Raw genomic sequence first — 17,174 nt, forward strand, 5'->3', positions numbered from 1 at the left:
GGCATGGCCTTCACCGCTCCTCCATTAGCAGTGGGAGAATCTATAGAGGGAGGAGATGGAGTGAGCGGCCGTCAGCCCCCGGCACAGCCCCGGCTCAGCGCTGCCGTGGGGTGTTGGCTGTTTGCAGGGCGCTTGGTGCTGGGGCCGCTCACCTCTCCGGTTCTGTTGCCAGGCTCTCACCACGTTCATCCAATGCTTCAGGTTCTTCCAGAAAAGCTGCAGGGCAACCAGGAGCTGGGTGAGACGAGAGCAGCTCCCGAGCCCACGCTGCAGCCCCCCACGCCACCCAACGCCACCCCACCCCACCCCACGCCACGCCATGCTGCCTTGCAGTGCGGTGCAGCAGTCACCGACCTTGGCCTGCCTGACCCACGACCTGGCAGTGTCCACGATGAACAGCAGCCTGTACATCATCAGCAGCATGACCCTGCAATCCAGGATGGGGACTTCGGTGTGTTCCATGGCACCAGCTCTGGTGCGTCCGCGGCACTCCGAGTCACCCGCACAGGCTGGAGATGCGGATCCGCAGCGACCTCCTGGGACCCCACTGATGGGACCCCCAGAACTACTGGTGTAGCCGAGGCTGAGGCTGCAGTCTGCCGAGATAACGCCAGACTGAAGCCCCCAGCCAGCTGCCTGCTCTCGCAGAGCCCTTTTATAGCAGGCAGGCACACCCCCCTTTATGACACCGTGAGCCATGCCAGGGCCCCCTTTGTGACACCGCAGGGCATTCCGAGCTGTGCAGGCAGTGTCTGAGGAGGGGTTGCGTCGTCCATGTAGAAAACAGGAGTGGCAGCTGGGAGAAGGCCGCAGTCTGCAGGATGGGGGAACCCAAGGGTGATTAAGAGGGAAGGGAGAAGCAGGAGGAGGAGGAGGAGGAGGAGAGAGAGAGGGAAGAGGAGAAGGGGAACATAGAAGGGAAGCAGAAGGGCAAGGAGTTGGGGAAGGCAAAGGCAGAGGTGAAGGTGATGGAGAAGGTGAAGGAAAAGGAGTAGGTAAAGGAGAAGCAGAAGGAGAAGGAAGAAGGAGAAGCCCCACACCTGGCCCTGCAGCCAAAAAAGGGGATTGTGACCGAGGGGTGGACTTGACCATTGATGCCATTGCACAGGCTGTCCATGAAGGGAAACCCTGCGCCAGAATCAAAGACAGCAAGTGGCTACAGCCTTTTTGGGACAGAGGCGGATGGCTGAAACGTCCATCGGCAGAAGCCTGGCAGATTGATCACGTCATGCCACCAGGAGCCCGCCACGGCCAGCACCATGGGGAGGAACAACCCCAGGCACCAGTACAGGCTTGGGACGGACCTGCTGGAGTGCAGCTCTGCGGAGAGGGACCTGGGTGTCCTGGTGGACGACAGGGTGACCATGAGCCAGCAGTGTGCCCTGGCTGCCAAGAAAGCCAATGGAATCCTGGGGTGCATCAAGAAGAGTGTGGGCAGCAGATCGAGGGAGGTTCTCCTCCCCCTCTACACTACCCTGGTGAGGCCTCATCTGGAGTACTGTGTCCAGTTCTGGGCTCCCCAGTTCAAGAGAGATGAGGAGCTACTGGAGAGAGTCCAGCGGAGGGCTACGAGGATGATGAGGGGACTGGAACATCTCCCCTACGAGGAGAGGCTGAGGGAGCTGGGCTTGTTCAGGCTGAAGAAGAGAAGGCTGCGAGGGGACCTAATAAATGCTTATAAATATCTGCAGGGTGGGGGTCAGGAGGATGGGGCCAAGCTCTTTTCAGTGGTGCCCAGCGACAGGACAAGGAGCAACGGGCACAAAGTGGAGCAGAGGAAGCTCCAGCTGAAGACGAGGAAGAACTTCTTCCCTCTGAGGGTGCCGGAGCCCTGGCCCAGGCTGCCCAGGGAGGCTGTGGAGTCTCCTTCTCTGGAGATATTCCAGACGCGCCTGGACAAGGTCCTGTGCAGCCTGCTGTAGGTGACCCTGCTTCAGCAGGAGGGTTGGACTAGATGACCCGCAGTGGTCCCTTCCAACCCCTACTATTCTGTGATTCTGTGATTCTATGTGCTTAGCATGGTGGAAGCGACTACTGGATGGTCGGCAACGTACCCTGTGACCCATGCCACTGCCCGGAACACTGTCTTGGGCCTGGAAAAACAAGTTTGATGGCGACCAGCGATGGGTGCCGGGACATTCCAGCGTTGGGATACATATTCAGCAGAAGCCACTTGCCTAGCTAACACTAGAGAATCTGCCACTCGACCTGGACCTGCTCGACCCCTTTACCCGGTGTGCACTATGACAATACACACAGAGAGCCGAGGTATTTTATTCCGTATTTGCGCACATATGGGTGACTGTCCCAAGACAGCGCATCTTGTGCACAAATCAGCAGTCATTTGTACCCTTAACATTACCATATTCATCTTCCTAATACATATACATTGTTATTCTATTCAATGATTGGTTAAAGTGTCTTCGTCCAGCATGTAAATTAGTACGCGTGCTCCGTTTCTTCATCTTTTGAGTCTGGGATATAACTGGGGTAGGTGAGCCGTGAGCCGGTGATCACCATCTCCCCCTGCCAGAATTCCCTTTCCCCTCCTTACCAACATGTCTCTTTTGGCAATCTCAGCAGCTTTTCGTAGCTCGTTAGCAATTCTTACGATTCATCACTCTCTGGTTCCACTTTGGACAGGTACATCTAGGTGTTCAGAAAAGTTGTAGATGTTGCCCTTGGGGACACGGGTTAGCAGGCGTGGTGATGTTGGGGTGACGGCTGGACTTGATAATCTTAGAGGGCTTTTCCAACCTTGATGATCCTATGATTCCACGATCCTTCTTATGAAACAAGAACACGTTCTTCAAAATCCTGTTTCTTAGTTCTCTAAACCTCGTATAGTTAATTTGACACTTGGAACTGTAGTAAGGGTAGGGCTTTACAAAAATACCTACAGCAGCAATAGTCTGGTTAATTTCAATTATCATTTCACTTTTTAATTGCCCCTTTTATTGCTTAGTACAAGAGAAGCAGCTTCAAGCATCCAGGCAGGAGCTGCCTCATTGAGATAGGCAGAATCGTTGCCGAGGGGCTGGAAAGGAGCAGCTCCATGGCGCTGGGCAGAAGCAACGCCGGGGCTGGGCAGGAGAAGCCCAGTGGAATGAAGAGGAGCAATCCCATGAGCCTGGGTGTCATTAGCTCCATGGTTCTGGCCAGCGGCATCCCCGTTGGAATAGGTGGCCTTGAAAGGTCCTTTCCAAACCAAGCCCTTCTATGATTCTCTGATTCTAACAATTAAAAAGACATTTTAAAAAACCTTGGAAGGCAAAAAACAAAGACAGAAAATAATAAAACCCAAGAAAAAATATTCAATGCAAATGAAAACGACTGCTCACCAGCAAGGGACCAATGCCCAGCCAGTCCCCAAGCAGCCACCCCCCGCGACAACCTCCTCCCCAGTCTTGTTGCTGAGCACGATGTCCTCTGATGTGGAATATCCCTTTGGTCAGCTGGGGTCAGCTGTCCTGGCTGCGTCCGCTCCCAACTCCTTGTGCACCTCCAGCCTACTCACTGGTGGGCCAGGGTGAGGAGCAGAAAAGGCCTCGACACTGTGCAAGCACCGGTCAGCAGTAGCACAAACATCCCTCGGTTAGCAAAGCTCTTCTCAGCACAAATCCAAAACATAGCCCCATACAAGCCACTGTGAAGAAATTTAGCTCAATCCCAGCCAAAACCAGTACATTCTCCACCCCTAATTCCATGCCATTTACCACACTATCGCAACACATCCTCATTAACCACCTCTGCCCTGTAAGATGTCGGCAAAATGTCCATAAATACCCAGAAGGTGTCCATGGATTTCATTTGGTCCATGACTTTGGGCTCCATCTGTTACGGTGGCCAGCCGGGGCAGGAGAGGTGGTGTCTTGGGTGGAGTTGCTGGGCACCAAAGCCAGCTCAGGTTGGGTCAGTGCTGCACTTGCAGTGCTTCTTGTGAGATCAGGTTTGTCCTTCATGGCTTCAGGTGGTTGAGTGCTGCCAGCTCCGCCATCGCATTGGGCCAGGGCTCTGGGAAGGAGTAGAGGGAGCCCATGGAAATGGAGCTGATCTGCTGCTCTGGCCCATGGACCTGCTGCTTGCTAACACCGTGGAGCTGCTCCTTTCCACCTCCATGAAGCTGAGTGTCTTCGGGGCCTTTGCTCTGTCCCAGTGTAGGACCCCATCCACAGCGCTTCCTACACCATGCAACTCCCATCATGGCTTACAACAATCTAAAGGCACGTCCATGACAGTCTCCACCCCTGGTCCCTTTGGACTAGGCCATAAGGTTGAACACTGCAATGAATTCCTCCTCTTGCCTCCAGCCTGGCCAGCAGTGAGAGGTTCCTGCTGGAATAGCTTTGATGTCTGGCAGCCGCCGCAGTGGTGACATACAGCGTGATGTAACCCTGCCGCCATACAGCTCAGAGCAGGGATTATTTTCACCCAGGATTTAATCCCCTCGAGGTACACCCTGGACTCCCCCATCCTTCCACATTACCCACCAAGTGCATGCAGGTCCTTCAGCAGAATCGATTGTCCATGGAATGCGGAAAGAGGGGCAGGCCACTTGGGAAGAGTACAGAAACATGGTGAGAGCATGCAGGGATGCGACGAGGAAGGCCAAGGCTCACCTGGAATTGAAGCTGTCAAGGGATGTCAAAAACAACAAGAAGGGCTTCTTCAACTACATCAGCAGCAAAAGGAAGGCTAGGGACAATGTGGGGCCGCTGCTGAATGAGGCGGGTGTCCTGGTGACGGAGGATGCGGAGAAGGCAGAGCTAATGAATGCCTTCTTTGCTTCAGTCTTCAGTGCTAAGACTGGCCCTCAGGAATCCCAGGCCCCGGAGGTAAGAGAAGAAGCCTACAAAGAGGACGACTTTCCCTCGGTCGAGGAGGACTGTGTGAGGGATCGCTTAAGTGATCTGGACATCCACAAATCCATGGGCCCCAATGGAATGCACCCACGAGTGCTGAGGGAGCTGGCGGATGTCATTGCTGAGCCACTCTCCATCATCTTTGAGAGGTCCTGGAGGACAGGAGAGGTGCCCGAGGACTGGAGAAAGGCCAATGTCACTCCAATCTTCAAAAAGGGCAAGAAGGAGGACCCAGGGAACTACAGGCCGGTCAGCCTCACCTCCATCCCGGGAAAGGTGATGGAGCAGCTTATCCTGGAGGCCATCAACGAGCAAGTGGAAGAAAAGAAGGTTATCGGGAGTAGTCAGCATGGATTCACCAAGGGGAAATCATGCCTGACCAATCTGATAGCTTTCTACGATGACATGACTGGCTGGGTAGACGAAGGGAGAGCCGTGGATGTTGTCTACCTTGACTTCAGCGAGGCTTTCGACACGGTCTCCCATCACACCCCCCTAGGGAAGCTGAGGAAGTGTGGGCTGGATGAGTGGTCAGTGAGATGGATTGAGATCTGGCTGAATGGCAGAGCTCAGAGGGTTGGCATCAGCGGCGCTGAGTCTGGTTGGAGGCCGGGAACTGGTGGTGTCCCCAGGGGTCAGTACTGGGCCCAGTCTTGTTTAACTTCTTCATCAACGACCTGGATGAAGAGTTAGAATGTACCCTCAGCAAGTTTGCTGATGACACCAAACTGGGAGGTGTGGTAGATACACCAGCAGGCTGTGCTGCCATTCAGCGTGACCTGGATAGGCTGGAAAGCTGGGCAGAGAGGAACCTGATGAGGTTCAACAAAGGCAAATGCAGGGTCCTGCCCCTGGGGAGGAACAACCTCATGCACCAGTACAGGCTTGGGGTGGACCTGCTGGAGAGCAGCTCTGCGGAGAGGGACCTGGGTGTCCTGGTGGACGACAGGGTGAACAATAGCCAGCAGTGTACCCTGGGTGCCAAGAAGGCCAATGGGATCCTGGGGTGCATCAAGAAGAGTGTGGGCACCAGGACGAGGGAGGTTCTCCTTCCCCTCTACACTGCCCTAGTGAGGCCTCGTCTGGAGTACTGTGTCCAGTTCAGGGCTCCCCAGTTGAAGAAAGATGAAGAGCTACTGGAGAGAGTCCAGCGGAGGGCTACGAGGATGGTGAGAGGACTGGAGCATCTCCCCTACGAGGAGAGGCTGAGGGAACTGGGCTTGTTCAGCCTGGAGAAGAGAAGGCTGTGAGGGGACCTTATAAATGCCTACAAATATCTGAATGGTGGGTGTCAGGAGGATGGGGCCAAGCTCTTTTCAGTGGTGCCCAGTGACAGGACAAGGGGCAATGGGCACAAACTGAGGCACAGGAAGTTCCGTCTGAACATGAGGAAGAACTTCTTCCCTCTGAGGGTGACGGAGCCCTGGCCCAGGCTGCCCTGGGAGGCTGTGGAGTCTCCTTCTCTGCAGATATTCCAGACGCGCCTGGACAAGGTCCTGTGCAGCTTGCTGTAGGTGACCCTGCTTCGGCAGGAGGGTTGGACTAGATGACCCGCAGAGGTCCCTTCCAACCCCTACTATTCTGTGATTCTGTGATTCTGTGACTTGCAGCTGCAAGCTACATCCAATATAATGCTACAAAATAGGTTAGCCTTAGTCATGATTTTGTTAAAAGAAAGTGGTGTTTGTGGATGGCTAAATGCCTCCTATCCTGATGAAACCTGTTGTGTTTCTATCCCAAATGTACCCGTCACTTTACATCAAGCCATGGATGAAATGCGCAAGGTTGCGGAACAGGCTCGAGAACTCCGTGAAAATATGAAGCAGAAGCCCTGGGAATGGACGGGGTGGATCTCGAAAGTTTTTAATGGACTTGGACTAAACATTAGTGGATGTATACAAAGTTTGATTCAATATGTACTGCTGTTTATTGTACTCGTTGTTGTTATTTGTGTGGGTTTATCATGTGTATAATCTTCATTAGCTAAAAATTTTAGTACGCATATTAGAATGCTTAAAGTTCATAAGCCTGATTATGTTCCTTTAATTCCTTCTCCTATTAGGGAGGAAGATGAGCCCCTCAACCCGTCTGAACCTAAATTCATCTAATATTCCTTTTTGACGAGATGTGACTAAGGTCACGGGGTGGATAATGTAATCGATGGCGTTGCAGGACTTGTCCAATGCAAGACAAAAGACAAAGGGACTGAGGTTGTCAAGAGCCGAAGAGCTAACAAAGGAAGTAAATAACTGGTGCTTATCTTATCAGACCAAAGTAAGGGGGGACAGCCCATCACTGTAAACTCAGTGATCTGTGGGGCGCCGCGGAGGCTGCGCAGCCAGAGATTGCTTCAGAGATTGCTTTGGACAAAGCACAGATGGCCCCCGAATGCACATACCAAGATGCCCGCTCCGAAGGCGTGTCACACTGCTGAGTCCCGCTTCTGACGACACGACATTCCATGCCAAGAGCCAATCGATACACAATAATTGACTTAGTCCCACCTCGCAAAAAGATTTCCAAACATATAAAAATTGGCCCTTGAAAACTCCCTTTGAAAGGAGGAGCCAAGCGAGAACTTCACCTGATGGACAGTTCGACGGGCCTGAAACTCTCTTCCCCCCCCAAGAAGGGACGCCTTTTTGGTAAGAGTCGCGCCTCTGACTTTGTCAGACGAATCCCCGGGAACACATTGTTAACTAAAGCGCTAAACTACTACTTTGAGCTCAACTTTTGTAGACAGTGAATTTATCAACGGCAATTCCGAATCTGTGATAACTGTCGCTTGAATAAATTACCTATTGTTTCAACTTTGCGAAATTGTTTCAGTGAAAGTCCTTGGAAGGGCTCTGGCAGGCTAGTTGAATATCAGACTCCCCTTACCCCCCCTTTAATGAGACAGTAAGACCCGCGCATGGCAAAGGGAGAGCAGAAGATGTGCAGCAAAGGACAGGAAGGAAAGTTTGAGCGTCCCCAACAAGACAGAGCTTTGACCTGATCCCCTCTGTGTGAAAAGCCTTCAGAGTTTAGCTTTTCTCTGTGAGGAAATACAGAACTACAGGCCTGTGCAGCCCAGAGGGATAGAAGGGGAGGCGCGGCCATGCGTGAGAAGACGGAGCTTGGACTCAATCCCCTCCACGTGAAAGTTCTTCAGACGCTACGCACATGTGTCTTCTGGTCCCACATAATACTGAGGAGCACAAAGCTGAGGCCCACACGTAGCCAAGGGAGAGCAGGACACATGCAGCAAGGGACAGGGGGGGAGGATCGGGCATGGGGCACCTCAGCCCAGCCCCAGGTCCATCCTCCTGCCCAGCTCTGCTGCCCTAAGGTGGCCCCTGAGCTTGGGCCCTGAGCGCTCCCTTTCCAGGACGGCTACAAGACAGTGCTGAGGCTGTTCCTTATCTCAGCACCCAGGGAAAGTTCACTGCCTCGCAAGGAGTCCTCCTGTCCCTGGCACCCCAGCTTCCAGCCAGTTTAACCCCTTCTTGCCATTGGGTGTCCTTGCCCTTCAGGCCAGATGGATCCTCGCTGACCAGTGACCCCTGTGGAGCAGTTACAGTCAGAATTAGCCCTTCAAGGGTCCCACGCCACCCCAAAACCACCCAAGAAACCCAGCAGCACCCCAAACCGCTGCCACTGCTCGTGGCTGTGCCCACCACCTGCGGCCCCCATCCTCTTGGCACCTCCCTACAGAGATGTGCCTGAACTCGGTGAGGTTCCTGCTGGCCCATTTCTGCACCCCCCCAGGTCCCTCTGGACACCAGCACACCCACTGGGGTACCGGCCAGCCCCAGCCCCAGTTTGGTGGGTGCCAGCGGTGCCTGGTGCCAGCCCGTCCCCGCTGGGCTCGGGCACTGAGGGGGTTGCACCCCCAGCCGCGAGATGGGTGGATGAACCACGACACCAGGGACAGAGAAAACATTTAATATTTGAACAATTCAGATGGGAGGGCAGCCCAGGGGGGTTCCCATCCCCGCACGCCCCGGCCGCTCAGTGGTAGGGGATCCCCTTGTCCTTGTGGAACCATCGCTGCCACTACTGGGACTTGCAGCATCGGTCACGTAGGGGCTGAAAGTGGCATCTCCACCAGGCCTTGAGGCGTCGCCAGCCCTTCCGCAGGCACCGTCCTGCCCTGCATGGAGACCAGGCCGCTCGGCCATGCGCCCTGCCTGTGGGCTCCAGTTGTTGGGGTCCGGTCTCTGCCTGGGTGCTGCTGTTGGAAGCAGCAGAGATGCTGCTGGCCGGTCCTCCCATGGAGGTAATGATGTCTGCCACCTCTGAGCTGCTTCTTGCTGGCCCCGTGGGGCTGCTCCTCTCGAGCCCCTTGGGACTGGTCCTTTCTGGTGCCATGGGGCTGCTCCTCTTTGACACTGTCGGGCTCCTCACGCTCTGCCCTGTGGAGGTGCTGATTCCTGACACCATGGAACTGCTCCTTTCCAGCTCCATGGAGCTGAGGGTCTCCGGGCTCATTGCTCTGTCCCAGTATAGGACCCCATCCACAGCCTCGTCCACGTTGTCATCAGTGCATGGCACGTCTTCTCTGAGGCTCTGGGGCCACACTGCCAGAGGGACGTCCTCCTCCGTCTTCGTGGGGGGACGTGGCAGCTCCCCAGGGGAGGTCCCACCACAGGCTCCCCTGCTTCCCCCCTCTTCTCCTTGATCCTGTGCCTGCAGTGCCTGCAGCAGCTCGTGTCGCTGCTGCGTTGACAGCGGGTTGTCCCGGATGGCGCGGATGAACTCTGGGATGAGCTGCGCCACGGTCATGGGCATGTGTGGGGAGCTGGGGGGGGGTGGCTGCACATGTTTGGGGCTCTGTCCCCTGTCCTCCTTGTCCCCAGCGTCCTGGTCTTGCTCTGCCCACGACACTGGCTGCAGTAGGCGGTCCTGGCCACGGTCTGGCTCCGCCTGCCCCACCAAGATGCAAAGAGGCTTGCGGGACTGGGAGGGTGCTGAGCGGTTGAGTGCCGGCAGCTCCATCATCGCACCACGCCAGGAATGCGGGAAGGTGTAGACCGAGCCCGTGGAAATGGAGCTGCTGTGTGACACGGGGACCAGGGAGGTCAGCAAGGCCAGCGGGGCTGTGCTCCACTCCTCCGTGCTGTCCCTGCAGAGGAGGAGAGAGAAGAGACCCCGCTGCACCCCGGCCCCTCCACCGGGACCCACGGGCAGCAGCCCGACCTCGGCCGGCGGGCAGGGCTGGGCAGTGCGGGCAGGGGCAGGGCATGGGGAGAGGGTCTGGGGCAGGATTTGGGGACTCCCCCAGCACTCACACTGTCTCCACGCTCGGCAAGGCCTTCACCGCTCTTCCATTAGCAGTGGGAGAATCTATAGAGGGAGGAGATGGAGTGAGCAGCCGTCAGCCCCCGGCACAGCCCCGGCTCAGCGCTGCCGTGGGGTGTTGGCTGTTTGCAGGGCGCTTGGTGCTGGGGCCGCTCACCTCTCCGGTTCTGTTGCCAGGCTCTCACCACGTTCATCCGACGTTCCAGGTGCTTCCAGAAACGCTGCAGGGCAACCAGGAGATAACGGCAGACTGAAGCCCCCAGCCAGCTGCCTGCTCTCGCAGAGCCCTTTTATAGCAGGCAGGCACACCCCCCTTTATGACACCGTGAGCCATGCCAGGGCCCCCTTTGTGACACCGCGGGGCAGTCTGAGCTGTGCAGGCACAGGGTACGGGTGCCGGGTACAGGGCACAGGCACAGGGTGCCGGGACATTCCAGCACTGGGAGGCGCATTCAGCAGAAGCCACTCGCCTCGCTAGCACCAGGGAATCTGCCACTCGGCCTGGACCTGCTCGACCCAAACCCCTGCGCACTGTGGGAGGAGAGAAGGTCCCTGGGACACATCTAAGGAACTGGCCGGGAAAAACAGTCTGGGCTCTTCCCTCCTCGGGACAGGGAAAACCTATCCACGGGATCGATTCTGCTCAAGCACCTGGACGCACCTGGTGGGTAATGTGGAAGGATGGGGGAGTCCAGGGTGTACCTTGAGGGGTGCAGCTGTGGCTGAAGGACAGGAGGAAAGGAACAAAGAAACAGGATGCCAGACCCCAACTGCTAGCCAAGCGTGAAGATTGGGTGAACGACACAAGATGATCAATCAGAAGCACAAAGGAACCGCGTGCCAAGAGACCCTCACCAATGAGATTCAGGGGGTGAGGGAGAAGGGAATATAAAAATGTTATGGATACCCAGTAAAGTGCTTCTGCTTCTGTCTGCTTTCTATTGCTGTGCTTGCTTCCTTTTTGACTGCCGTAACATATTGTGGCATGCTGCCACACCTTTCCACCTCCATGGAGCTGAGGGTCTCTGGGCCCACTTCTCTGTCCTTGTGTAGGACCCCATCCAAAGCTTCGTCCACGTCCTCATCAATCCATGGCAGCTGTGCTCCAGGGCTCTGGGGCCACACTCTGGCCCTCAGCTGTTGCAGCTGGACCTGCTCCTCTGTCTTGGTGGGTGGACATGGGAGGTCACCGGGGGGGGTCCCACCGCAGGCTCCCACACCATCTCCTGCTCCCCCTCGATGCCGGGCCAGCAGTGCCTGCAGCAGCTTGCATTGCTGCTCTGTTGACACCTGCTTGGCCCGGATGAGCTCTGGGACGAGCTGCCCCGTGCCCATGGTCATGGCTGAGGGGCTGCTGGGGTGCGGCTTCACTTCTGCGGAGCTCTGTGCCCTGTCCTCCTTGACCCTGGAGATCTGCTCTTGCTCTGTCCCTGACACTGGCTGCAGTGGGGGGTCCTGGCCACGGTCTGGCTCCGGCTCCCCAGCTGACCCCCCCGACAGTCCTGGGGGACCAGGAGGCTTCTAAGTGGTTGAGTGCTGCCAGCTCCGCCATCGCTCTGGGCCAGGGTCCAGGAAGGAGTAGAGCGAGCCCATGGAAATGGAGCTGCTCTGCGACAGGGTGGCCAGGGAGCCCAGGGAGTCCATGGAGGCCAGCGGGGTCCGCGGGGACAGGCGCTCCCTGCTCCACGCCTTCGTGCTGGCACTGCAGAGGAGAGGGAAGAGACCCCGCTGCACCCTGGCCCCTCCAGTGGGACCCACGGGCAGCACCCTGACCTCGGCCGGCGGGCAGGGCTGGGCAGCGCGGGCAGGGGCAGGACATGAGGAGAGGGTCAGCCCGTGGGCAGTCGTTGCCGGGGTCCAGTCTGTGCCGGGGTGCTGCTGGCCGGTCCCATGGACCTGCTCCTGCCTGGCCCTATGGGGCTCCTCATGTCCAGTTTTGGCTCCTCTTCTTCAGCCCCGTGGGACTGGTCCAGCCCGGCCCCATGGAGCTGCTCCTCTTCACTTCCATTGGGCTCCTCCTCTCCAGCTCCACCGGGCTCCTCCTGCCCCTGCCCGGGGGCTGCTCCTGCCCGACGCCATGGAGCTGCTCCTTTGGAGTCCTCCGGAGCGGATTCTCTCCGGGTTCCGAGCTTCGCAAGCCCCGGCCGCTCAGTGGTAGGGGCACCCGTTGTCCTTGTGGGACCATCGCTGCCAACACGGGGGCTTGCAGCATCAGATGTGTCGGGGCCGGCAGCGGTGTCTCCACCAGGCCTTGAGGCATCTCCAGAGCCGGGCGCAGCCCTCCCGCAGGCACCGTGCTGCCCTGCATGGCCCTGGGGACGCCTGGCCACGCGCCCTGCCTGTGGGCACCCGCTGCTGGGCTCTGGTCTCTGCCAGGGTGCTCCTGCCCAGAGCAGCAGGGATGGTGCTGGCCGGTCCTCCCATGGAGGTAATCATGTCTGGTCCCATGGAGCTGCTTCTGTCTGGCCCCGTGGGGCTGCTCCTCTCGAGCCCCTTGAGACTGGTCGTTCCCGGCCCCATTGGGCTGCTCCTCTTCAGTGCTGTCGGGCTTGTCTTCCGCTCCACGGGACGGTTCTTCTTCTGTACTATCGGGCTTCTCTTGTCCAGCTGCATGGGGCTTCTCCGGCCTGGCTCCATGGGGCTGTTCCTCTTCGATACTATCGCGATCCTCACGCTCTGCCCCATGGACCTGCTGCTTGCTAACGCCATGGAGCTGCTCCTTTCCACCTCCATGGAGCTGAGTGTCTCCAGGCCCACTGCTCTGTCCCAGTGTAGGACCCCATCCACAGCCTCGTCCACGTCCTCGTCCTTCCATGGCAAGTCTACCGCGAGGCTCTGGGGCCACACTGCCAGATGGACCTGCTCCTCCGTCTTGGTGTGGGGAAGTGAGGGCTCCCCGGGAGGGATCCCGCCCCAGGCTTCCCTGTCACCCCCCTCTCCCCCTTGACGCTGGGCCCGCAGCTCCCGCAGCAGCTCGTGTTGCTGCTCAGTTGACACCTGGTTGGCCCGGATGGCACAGATGAACGCCGGGATGAGCCGCCCCATGGTCTTCGCCATGGCTAGGTGGCCGCTGCGGTGCGGCTTCACATGTCTGGGGCTCTGTGCCCTGTCCTCCTTGTCCCTGGGAACCTGCTCTTGCTCTGTCCCCGAACCTGGCTGCAGTGGGTGGCCCTAGCCAGAGTCCATCTCCAGCTCCCCACCGAGCCCCCAGTAGCCTCTGGGCATCAGGCTGAGGGCCCGTACTAGCACCCCGTCCCTCCCCAGCCTCGTTCTCCTCCCCAGGGCCAGGACTTTCACTTGGTGAACTCCAGGAGGGTCCAGCTGACCCATTTCTCCAGCCCCCCCAGGTCCCTCTGGACACCAGCACACCCACTGGGGTACCGGCCAGCCCCTGCCCCAGTCTGGTGGGTGCCAGCGGTGCCTGGTGCCAGCCCGTCCCCGCTGGGCTCGGGCACTGAGGGGGTTGCACCCCCAGCCGCACGATGGGTGGATGACCCACGACAGCGGGGACAGAGAAAACATTTAATATTTGAACAATTCAGATGGGAGGGCAGCCCAGGGGGGTTCCCATCCCCGCACGCCCCAGCCGCTCAGTGGTAGGGGATCCCCTTGTCCTTGTGGAACCATCGCTGCCACTACTGGGACTTGCAGCATCGGTCACGTAGGGGCTGAAAGTGGCATCTCCACCAGGCCTTGAGGCGTCGCCAGCCCTTCCGCAGGCACCGTCCTGCCCTGCATGGAGACCAGGCCGCTCGGCCATGCGCCCTGCCTGTGGGCTCCAGTTGCTGGGGTCCGGTCTCTGCCTGGGTGCTGCTGTTGGAAGCAGCAGAGATGCTGCTGGCCGGTCCTCCCAGGGAGGTAATGATGTCTGCCACCTCTGAGCTGCTTCTTGCTGGCCCCGTGGGGCTGCTCCTCTCGAGCCCCTTGGGACTGGTCCTTTCTGGTGCCATGGGGCTGCTCCTCTTTGACACTGTCGGGCTCCTCACGCTCTGCCCTGTGGAGATGCTGATTTCTGACATCATGGAGCTGCTCCTTTCCAGCTCCATGGAGCTGAGTGTCTCCAGGCTCACTGCTCTGTCCCAGTGTAGGACCCCATCCACAGCCTCGTCCACGTTGTCATCAGTGCATGGCACGTCTTCTCCGAGGCTCTGGGGCCACACTGCCAGAGGGACGACCTCCTCCGTCTTGGTGGGGGGACGTGGGAGCTCCCCAGGGGAGGTCCCACCACAGGCTCCCCTGCTTCCCCCCTCTCCCCCTTGATCCTGAGCATGCAGTGCCTGCAGCAGCTCGCGTCGCTGCTGGGTTGACAGCCGGTTGTCCCGGATGGCGCGGATGAACTCTGGGATGAGCTGCGCCACGGTCATGGGCATGTGAGGGGAGCTGGTGGGGGGTGGCTGCACATGTTTGGGGCTCTGTGCCCTGTCCTCCTTTTCCCCAGGGACCTGGTCTTGCTCTGCCCCCGACACTGGCTGCAGTGGGCGGTCCTGGCCACGGTCTGGCTCCGGCTGCCCCACCAAGACGCAAACAGCCTTGCGGGACTGGGAGGGTGCTGAGCGGTTGAGTGCCGGCAGCTCCATCATCGCACCACGCCTTGAATCCGGGAAGGAGTAGAGCGAGCCCATGGAAATGGAGCTGCTGTGTGACAGGGGCACCAGGGAGCCCACGGAGTCCATGGAGGCCAGCAAATCCCGTGGGGCGTTGCTCCACTCCTCCGTGCTGTCCCTGCAGAGGAGGAGAGAGAAGAGACCCCGCTGCACCCCGGCCCCTCCACCGGGACCCACGACCCTTGGCCAGCACCCCGACTTCAGCCGGCGGGCAGGGCTGGGCAGTGCGGGCAGGGTCATGGCATGGGGAGAGGGTCTGGGGCAGGATCTGGGGACTCCCCCAGCACTCACACTGTCTCCACGCTCGGCATGGCCTTCACCGCTCGTCCATTAGCAGTGGGAGAATCTATAGAGGGAGGAGATGGAGTGAGCGGCCGTCAGCCCCCGGCACAGCCCCGGCTCAGCGCTGCCGTGGGGTGTTGGCTGTTTGCAGGGCGCTTGGTGCTGGGGCCGCTCACCTCTCCGGTTCTGTTGCCAGGCTCTCACCACGTTCATCTGACGTTCCAGGTGCTTCCAGAAACGCTGCAGGGCAACCAGGAGATAACGGCAGACTGAAGCCCCCAGCCAGCTGCCTGCTCTCGCAGAGCCCTTTTATAGCAGGCAGGCACACCCCCCTTTATGACACCGTGAGCCATGCCAGGGCCCCCTTTGTGACACCGCGGGGCATTCCGAGCTGTGCAGGCACAGGGTACAGGTGCCGGGTACAGGGCACAGGTACAGGGTGCCGGGACATTCCAGCACTGGGAGGCACATTCAGCAGAAGTGTCCTGGGTTTGGCCAGGACAGGGTTAATTCTCACCGGACTCCAGGAAGGGCATAGCCCGGGGTTGGGGGCTGGCCCCACCTGGCCAAACAGAGCCCGGTATTCCATACCATGTGACGTCACGCTGGGTTCCGGTGGGGGGGACGGCGCGGCGGGAACGCTCTCGCGGTTTGGGGGGGGGCGCGGGGCCGGTCCTGTCCGGGAGAGCGGCTGTCTGGGTCGTGCGGTTCGTTGTTGTGTTTTCTCCTTATCTGTACCGTTGTTGTTGCTGTTCCCTCTGTTTGCTGTTCTGTTAAACTGCCCTTATCCTGACCCACCGGTTTCTGCCTGTTTTCTTTTTCATTCTCCTCCGCACGCCGGCGGGGGGAGGGGCGGCCGCGTGGCGCTTTTGTTGCCGGCGGCAGCTGAAACCAAGACATTGATTTGGCGCCCAAGCGCAGGGCAGGGATAACGGCAGGGCTGAGCAGCGGGTGTTAAAACTGCTTTCTTAGATTTTGTTAAATTTTGTTATAGGCATTTTTCTGTGTTAGTTAAATAGTCGCCGGTAAAAATGTTGCTGACTTTGTTCAGATGGCTGTGGTTTTTGAACCCTTATTTGCAGTATGTGTTTACTGCCATGCTGTTCATCATCACTGGAAACAGGATTAAGATGATGATTTTGCTGTACTGTACCATATCGACTTACGATATGATAACATCACTGTGCATGAAATTAGTCTTGTATTTGCATGCGGCACTGCGGTCATTTCGGTACCTCGGATCCTATGTCTTAGATTTTGTGAATAATCAAACCCAGTCTGTGGGGAAAACGGAAGGGGATACCTTCCCCCACTCTTTCGTCCCCCCTCTCTCCCTCAGGCTGGTCCTAACGGCTTTTGAGAATTTCGAGTACCCGTGGGATGCTCAGGGCAGCACTCTCCTTTTGTTCTGCCTCCTGAATGGGTTCTGGGTTTTGTTTAGGGTTAAGCAAGTCGTTAAGAACATCGTGCAGAGACCTGCCCCGGGGCTGGATAGCTGTGAGTGGCTGGGTGTGTGGGACAGCATGGGCAGATGTCTAGAGCAGTGGGCACCTGCGGTGTGTTTTAAACTCACCCCTGAACAAATACAGAATCCGGACAATCTGGTAAAATATCTGAAAAAAGTGTGCTGCCACCCTGGGAACTCCAGAGAGACACAGATCACTGCCACGTGCTGGGGTCTGGCCCACGCCTACCGAGCTGCCCTGTTCAACACTGTTCAGTGCCCTAAAGGGGAAAGGGGAGGGGAGGGAAGCGAAGCGGCAGGCACTGCGACTGGCGCTGCCCCCCCAGCCGGCCCTGCAGCCCCTCCAGCCCAGCAGGCAGTCACAGCCCCCCCAGCCAGCACCACCGCTGCCACAGCTGCAGGGCCTGCCTCGGTTTCCCCGGCAGGCACAGCAGCTGCTCCAGCCCCAGCTCCAGCTGCAGGCATCGCGGCTGAGCCCAGTGACCAACCTGTGCCGGTAGCAGTCGCCCCTGTAAAACTAAAGAAAGATGCAAAGAGAGCAGATCGCTCCGGGAGGGATGACGATGAGCCAGGGTCATCGCGGGAGATAGAGACAGAGATCATCACACGGTCCCTGTCCCTGGGCTAGCTGCGAGACATGCGGAAAGATTTCAGCCGCCACCCTGGCGAGCACATTGC

The 17,174-nt window shown here is 58.2% G+C and overlaps 1 protein-coding gene across 2 annotated transcripts in view; it reads left to right on the plus strand.

Moving 5' to 3' along the window:
- The first annotated feature begins 522 nt into the window (after window positions 1-522).
- Window positions 523-17,174, plus strand: part of LOC142360568 (uncharacterized) — a 99,544-nt gene continuing 82,892 nt past the window's right edge. Inside the window, exon 1 of one of the 2 annotated variants that reach the window (XM_075413969.1) lies at window positions 523-977. The gene's annotated coding sequence lies outside the window, so the exon portion shown is untranslated. The remainder of the gene's footprint in view (window positions 978-17,174) is intronic. The other variant, XM_075413960.1, reaches the window with a different exon arrangement.

This window comes from Opisthocomus hoazin, chromosome 1 (genome assembly GCF_030867145.1).
Source record: "Opisthocomus hoazin isolate bOpiHoa1 chromosome 1, bOpiHoa1.hap1, whole genome shotgun sequence".
NCBI classification, from domain to species: Eukaryota; Metazoa; Chordata; class Aves; order Opisthocomiformes; family Opisthocomidae; genus Opisthocomus; species Opisthocomus hoazin.